This window comes from Malus sylvestris, chromosome 12, assembly GCF_916048215.2.
Source record: "Malus sylvestris chromosome 12, drMalSylv7.2, whole genome shotgun sequence".
Taxonomy (NCBI): Eukaryota; Viridiplantae; Streptophyta; class Magnoliopsida; order Rosales; family Rosaceae; genus Malus; species Malus sylvestris.
The window spans coordinates 14,187,608-14,195,324 of NC_062271.1; the positions used below are offsets into that span (position 1 = coordinate 14,187,608).

The following is a 7,717-nucleotide window of genomic DNA, read 5'->3' on the forward strand; positions in this document are numbered from 1 at the left end:
CAACCAAATTCGTCCAAAATCTGTCTTAAGTTTTAGTTACTTGTTTTTATTTTAAATTCGTCCAAAACAAACCCCCCCTCTTTAATTTCTTGTTTCAAAGTGTTTAAAATCTGTTTTGTTTGTGTTTTTAAGTATTTTGAGTCAAGCCAAAACCCTAAATTCGTCCAAAGTTGTGTTTAGAGTCAGAAATTGCCTAGTTGGTGTTTTTAGGCAGTTTTGAGTGTTTTTAAGTTGTTTTGAGTCTTATGAACTTGTTTTGAGTCCTTTGAGTCTATTCAAATGTTTTTAACTTTGTTTTTATGTTTTTGAGTCAGTTTAGAGGTTTTAGCAAGCCCTCCTAATCCCCGGTTTAAAACGATCCATACTTGCATTTATACTACAATTTGACAACAAGAGGGTTTAATTTGAGTGCTTATATATTTTCGCATCACTCACCCCCCCTGATGTGAAAATTATGTTGACACACAAATTAAACCCTATTGATGACAATTGTAGTAATGATGCAAGTAGGGATCGTTCTAGACCGGGGATTAACTAGGGATGCTAATCAACACAAATAAGACTCAAAAACACTAAACTAGACTCTATAGACTCAAAACTAACTCAAAACACTCAAAACAGCAAATAACAACCAAAAAGACTCAATTCTAGACCTAACAAGTGATTTGGACGAAAATAGAACTTCAAAGACTCAAAAGACTTAAAAGAAACAAGTTTTGACTCTAAAAACAAGACTTAAAAGTAAGGGGATTGGTTTTGACGAAATTGGACTTTAAAACATAAACTTTGAAAACAAACTTTAATGAAAACGATTTTGATGAAATAGAATGGTGAAAGGCTAGTTAGAAGGTTCCTTCTCCACACATGAAACATATGCATACCACTCGATTTCCAGTTACTCTTTCAACAAACCATGAATGACAATGCCCCAAATTAACTAGATTGCACCAATTAATTCTCAGATTTCCCTAGATTCATTGAATTGAATGGAATACGCATTACAACCAAATTATTCTTATCAAGGACCCTAGCTATGGAATACGCATGATAGAGACACATATCAAAGATCATCAAGTTCAATGGAAATCATAAGCATTGACGAGGCATTCATAACTATGGGATACGCATGTTACTCTTGCCAAGGATTTACTTAACACAATCGTGACTAGCGACTTTTACTACTTATGAATATAAGTTAATAACGATTAGGTGAAATTCCCTTATACTCTAGCATCAAATTCATGCATGCGACTTAAGTATGCATCCTTAATTAACATACATAAACATGTTATCAATCAAATAGATAAGTAAACCACATTCACGATTCATGAAATCATAACTGGAGGTAATCAAGTCATATAAAACATATGATCATGGCTTTGAATTCCCCTTTAACTATAAAGAAATTAGTTCCTCATGTTCGCAAATAAACAAAGATGAATAAATTTAAACATTAACATAAAGATAGAAAACACCTAGAATCGCTCCAACAATCCAAGCTCCTTGAATGGCATGCACGGCTCCAGATTCCTTCCTTCTTCTCCTTGCAAACTCACGGCACAATGAGGGGTTTTTGGGTGAATGATGTAGTGAAAATATGGTAGAGGGTGGTGAGTGAAAGGGTGCGGCATAGGCTTGTATTTATAGGCTGAAAATCCCATCTCCTAGGTAGCCAAGGACAAGGTTTTAAAGGCCTAAACTGCATAGGATAATAACATACAATCCTATAAGGAAAACAAGTCAAAAACCCAAAAGGAATGGGAGATAATGTGCGGCACAAAGAGTGTGAAAGGATAAGGCTTCTAGAAACCAAAATCCCAAAGGAAATGGGTGAGAAATCACGGCAAAAGGATAGTTTCTAGAAAGAAATACAAGGCAGATTTTTAGGCTTCTAGAAAGGCTCCTAGGCGCCATTTTTGTAGGATAAGATTAGGTCTTCTAGAAATCCCATTTTAAGCATCCTAATCTAGTTAGAAACCCTCCTAAGTGGCTGAGATGTGGATAGTTTAGGATTAGGATAAGATAGGATAGGATAAGGTTTGTTTGGATAAGATAAGCTAAGATAAGGTTATGGATGAGGTTTTGGATAAGATCCTTATCTTGAGCTGATTCTTTGGCTTTAACTCTTCTTCTTCATATAGGAAACCTTGCTTGAGTAGGAAACTTCATTCGTCTAGGAATCCATCTTCAATTAGGACTCCTACATTGATTAGGAATCCTTCGTTTAAGCCCTTTCCTACTTCAACTAGGAAACTTTGTATCTTCAATTCTTCAACTTCAAAACACATTCCTAGCTTCATCAATCCTTCAAATTCGTCCATCCTTTGTGCTTCATGTGCATGAACTTCATTCTAGCCCAATTTTGCTCCAAAATGCTCCAAATTGCATCCTTTTGCTTACTTTGTCCTTAAAACCTGAAAACACATGAAAATAGCTTAAAAGACTAACTTAACTAAGAAAACACAACATAAATGCATAAGAACTAACTAACTAAGGCGCATAAATATGCTCCTATCAAATTCCCCCACACTTAGCTTTTGCTAGTTCTCGAGCAAAACAAAGAAACAAAACATAATAATCAAAACATAACCTAAACCTTCCAACGTTTGCCTCAGGGATTCCCAATGCACATGACATATTAAAAATCATCATTCCCATAGATTTTAGTCATCCTCACACTTAAGCACATACTTAATCATAGTCACCATGTACTAGTTCACATATAACCATTTAAAACATGATTTTGAATGTAGTAACATGCCTTAGAGAATTTGCTCAAGTCCTTACTAGATATGCACTCAATTTTCACACAGATTTTCTAACTCCACACCCTATACTAGTTATATGTGAGAAGATTGATGTAAATATGAAAACGAACGCTCACATATATGTTATGACAATAAAAGCATTTTCTGGAATTATGAATGTATGTATATGATCTCATAAATGGAATGCTACTACTTAGATGCGAGCACCAGGGATATCATATGCTCATACCAATTCCAAACTCCACATATTGAAACACATAACAATCAAGATGGAAGCAAAGGGTTGTAACGGGGCTAAGGTATTGGCTAACAAAGAAAGGTAAGGATAAACAAACATTCTTAAAGAATAATAAGCAAAGTAATGAAATTGACACTTAGAATTCACTTTTGCATGCGAAAATCAATTTTGAAACACAAGGGGAAGACTCATGCAACACTTAGGGCCAAATTCAAGCTTTTTGGACCCTTTCTTCAACAACCAACACTTAAGAGCTCAATTTCACATCTTTTTCAACTCTTTTTCATACTTTTCACACTTTTCTCTTTTTTTCTTCCTTTTTCTACGAATTTTCTTTTTTTTTTTTTTTTTTTCTTTTTCTAATCTATGCCCTTCTACTTCTTTTGGCACACAAAATTTCCCTTCCCCCACACTTAGTTTTCTGCACAACATTGATCAAAAGGAATTCCCTATAAGTCATGCTTTATTATCCTTTAAGAACAAGGGTATGAATAGTCCTAATCTAGGCTAGGTAAGGATAATGTGGCTAACAACAAAAATAGGCTAAATAAGGCTCAAAGGGGCTGATCCTACAAAACAAATGCATGGGTTGAAGGCTTTTTGGCTCTGGTGATAACTACTAAACAACTTCATCTTGTTAGTTATGCTAATCAATTTTTATGCTTTGAATGAAATGGGTATGAGTTCTAACATTTGGATCTATAATGATGACACGTCTTCTAAGTAGCAACCAAGCAAAGAATGATGAGATCATGCAACGACTTTAGAAAACAACAAATTCACAGATTATTAACTCTCCAAAGAATGTTTAAGCTCAAGTCTCACAGGGTTGTAGCGTTAGTTTGAGTTCCTTCCTTCAAGCATGTTACAAAAACTGATTTTTTTCCTTTGTGATTACATGTGAAGTCATAAGTTATAACCACAACCAAGCATAAACCAAAGAGTAAATCAAACGTCCATCCATGTTTATAACTTTCTTTAACAGTCATGCAATTAAAAACCGAATCCTCATCATTGTGTTGGAAGGTACTCTAAGACACGAACACACACACAAAAATGACTTTTTTTTGGATTTTTCAAAACAATTTTTCAAATTTTTATGGGATTTTCGGATTTTCATGTTAAAACATACTAAAATGCTTCAAAACACACTAAAAACACTTAAAAACAGTGAAAAACAACCTTTGAAATGTTAGGTGGTAAAATCCTACGAATTTTTCAAATAAAATACTTTGTTTACCCCTCCACACTTAAACCAAACATTGTCCTCAATGTTTCAAACATAGACACACACAAAAACAAGCAAACAACACAACTAGCAAACATGACAAATATGGCAAAGTAAAAGCAATAAAGAGTAGGGTTTAGAAACGCAAATCTGATTATGATGCCGGAGCTTCCTAGGTCCTCTTTATTTGCATGGGTTGCCTCCCAAGAAGTGCTTGCTTTAACGTCTTCCAGCCGGACGATGCCTCCCATCAAGCTTGACTAGTGCCCACGGCTTGGAGGGAGACTTCCTCCACGGCCTTCTCCTCAAAAGTTGTGTAATATAACTTCAAACGATGTCCATTGACTTTGAATTCTTGTTGCGTCTTCAAACTTTGAATTTGAACTGCACCATGTGGAAAAACATTAGTAACAATAAAATGACCAATCCACTTAGAACGCAACTTACTTGGAAACAACCGAAGGTGAGAATTGAAAAGTAACACTTTCTGCCCGATAGAGAACGTCTTGCTCCGAATCATCCTGTCATGGAATGCCTTCGTTTTCTCCTTGTAAATACGAGAGTTCTTGTACGCTTCATTCCTAACTTCCTCAAGCTCGTTCAATTGAAGTTTCCTATGAAGACCTGCGGCATCAATGTCCATATTGAAAGTTTTGATGGCCCAATGTGCTTTGTGCTCCAATTCAACCGGAAGATGGCATGGTTTCCCATAAATGAGCCGAAATGGGGACATTCCGATTGGTGTTTTGTAGGCCGTACGATACGCCCATAATGCATCATTTAAGCGCAAGCTCCAATCTTTCCGGTTTGGCCCTACGGTCTTCTCCAAAATCTGCTTGATTTCTCTATTTGAAACTTCCGCTTGCCCACTTGTTTGCGGATGATAAGGTGTTGCCACCTTATGCGTGACACCATATTTCTTGAGTAGTGCTTCAATGGTGCAGTTGCAGAAATGGGAGCCCCCATCACTTATAAGTACCCGCGGCATTCCAAACCTTGCAAAAATGTTAGTCTTAACAAAATCTGCAACCACTTTATAATCATTAGTACGGGTGGCTCTTGCTTCCACCCATTTTGAAACATAATCAACCGCAAGTAGAATATAAACAAAACCATAAGATGAAGGAAAAGGACCCATGAAATCTATGCCCCAAACATCAAAAATTTCAACATTAAATGTGGGATTTTGCGGCATTTGGTCCTTTGGTCCTATATTTCCAGTTCGTTGACAACGATCACATGCTATGCAAAAAGTTCTAGCATCCTTAAAAATAGTAGGCCAATAAAAACCACATTCAAGTACTTTTCATGCAGTCCTTTGAGTGCCAAAGTGACCTCCACATGCATAAGTGTGACAAAAGTTTAAAATAGACTGTATTTTAGAATCATGCACACACCTACGAATGATTTGATCCGAGCAATATTTCCATAAATAAGGGTCATCCCACACATAATTTCGTGCATCATACTTAAGTTTATCACGTTGGAATGACTTTAGATGCTAAATAATTAACTAAATCCGCATACCATGGCATACTAACCTCAATGGACATCAATTGTTCATCCGGGAATGTCTCTGGAATAGGAACGACGTCTTCTTCATGCACCAAACGGCTCAAGTGATCAACCACAACGTTCTCACTTCCTTTCTTGTCTCGGATTTCGATATCGAACTCTTGGAGGAGAAGCATCCATCGAATAAGCCTTGGTTTAGCCTCCTTCTTCGTGAGCAAGTACTTCAACGCTGCATGATCAGTGTAAATTATTACTTTAGTACCAAGTAAATAAGAACGAAACTTATCTAAAGCAAAAACAACAGCAAGAAGTTCTTTTTCCGTTGTGGAATAGTTCAATTGAGCATCATTCAAGGTCCGAGAGGCATAATATATGACGTGTGGTTGTTTGTCCTTCCTTTGTCCCAAAACAGCGCCTAGAGCATAATCGGACGCATCGCACATAAGCTCGAAGGGAATGCTCTAATCTGGTGGTCGAATGATGGGGGCCGAAGTTAGCATCTCTTTGAGGTGTTTGAACGCCTTTTCACATTCCTCGTTGAAGTCGAAGGTCACATCCTTTTGGAGAAGTCGGCATAGGGGTGTGGAAATCTTTGAAAAATCCTTGATGAATCGCCTATAAAATCCTGCGTGGCCAAGGAAAGAACGAACCTCTCTAACCGAAGTTGGAGAGGGTAAGTAGCGTACAAGATCTATTTTCGACTTATCAACCTCAATTCCCCTTTCAAAAACGATGCCTTGTTTTACCATAAAGTGACACTTTTCCCAATTTAAAACAAGGTTCGTTTCCACGCATCGTTTTAAGATTAATGTGAGATTTTCCAAGCAACCATCAAACGAATCGCCAAAGACACTAAAATCATCCATGAATACCTCAATAATCTTCTCAATAAAATCTGAAAAGATACTTACCATGCATCTTTGGAACGTGGCCGGTGCATTGCATAATCCGAATGGCATGCGCCGGTAAGCAAAAGTACCAAATGGGCACGTGAAGGTGGTCTTTTCTTGGTCGTCCGGAGCTATGACAATTTGATTGTATCCCGAATAACCGTCAAGAAAACAATAAAAAGAATGACCGGCTAACCTTTCTAGCATTTGATCGATGAATGGTAGTGGAAAGTGGTCCTTCCTTGTGGTGTTGTTGAGCTTCCTATAGTCAATGCACACTCTCCACCCTGTTTGAATACGGGTTGACACAAGCTCATCCTCGGCATTCTTCACCACAGTAACTCCGGACTTCTTTGGGACAACTTGAACCGGTGAGACCCAACGGCTATCCGAAATTGGATAAATCACTCCACAATCGAGAAGCTTTATAATCTCCTTTTTCACAACTTCCATCATCGGAGGGTTGAGTCGGCGTTGAGCCTCTCGAGTTGGTTTAGCCCCCTCCTCTAGAAATATGCGATGCATGCATGTTGTAGGGCTAATCCCCTTAATATCGACCAATGTCCATCCGATGGCTGTTTTGTGCTCTTTCAACACCCGAATCAACTTTTCCTCCTCTAATGCCGTGAGTGATGAGGAGACAATGACGGGCAACGTCTCTTCATCTCCCAGAAATACATACTTTAAATGATCCGGCAATGGTTTAAGCTCAAGAACGGGGGCCTGAATCACAGACGGTAACAACGTATTAGTGGAAACGGGAATTGGAATTGGGTTAGAAGGCTTACCATGATGTTGTGGCAGTGAATCAAAGGCAGCCACAAGCTCGGCATGCTCCTCCTTAGGTACGGCCAGATTGGGCTTCATGCCAAGTCCTTGTGCAATTGTCGTTTCAAGGGGATCGTCTTCCAACATATCAAGATAATCCTGTGCCAATTCATCCAATATATCAATAGAAAAGCAAGAATGATCATCTTTAGGAAATTTCATAGCTTCAGAAATGTTAAAATTAATAATCTCCCCATCAAATTCCATTGTTAACGTCCCCTTGAACACATCGATCTTGGTGCGTGCTGTT

The 7,717-nt window shown here is 37.9% G+C and overlaps 1 pseudogene; it reads right to left on the reverse strand.

The window, feature by feature from the left end:
- Positions 1-4,834: 4,834 nt before the first annotated feature.
- Positions 4,835-5,983, reverse strand: LOC126592168 (uncharacterized; annotated as a pseudogene).
- Between the last annotated feature and the right edge of the window lie 1,734 nt (positions 5,984-7,717).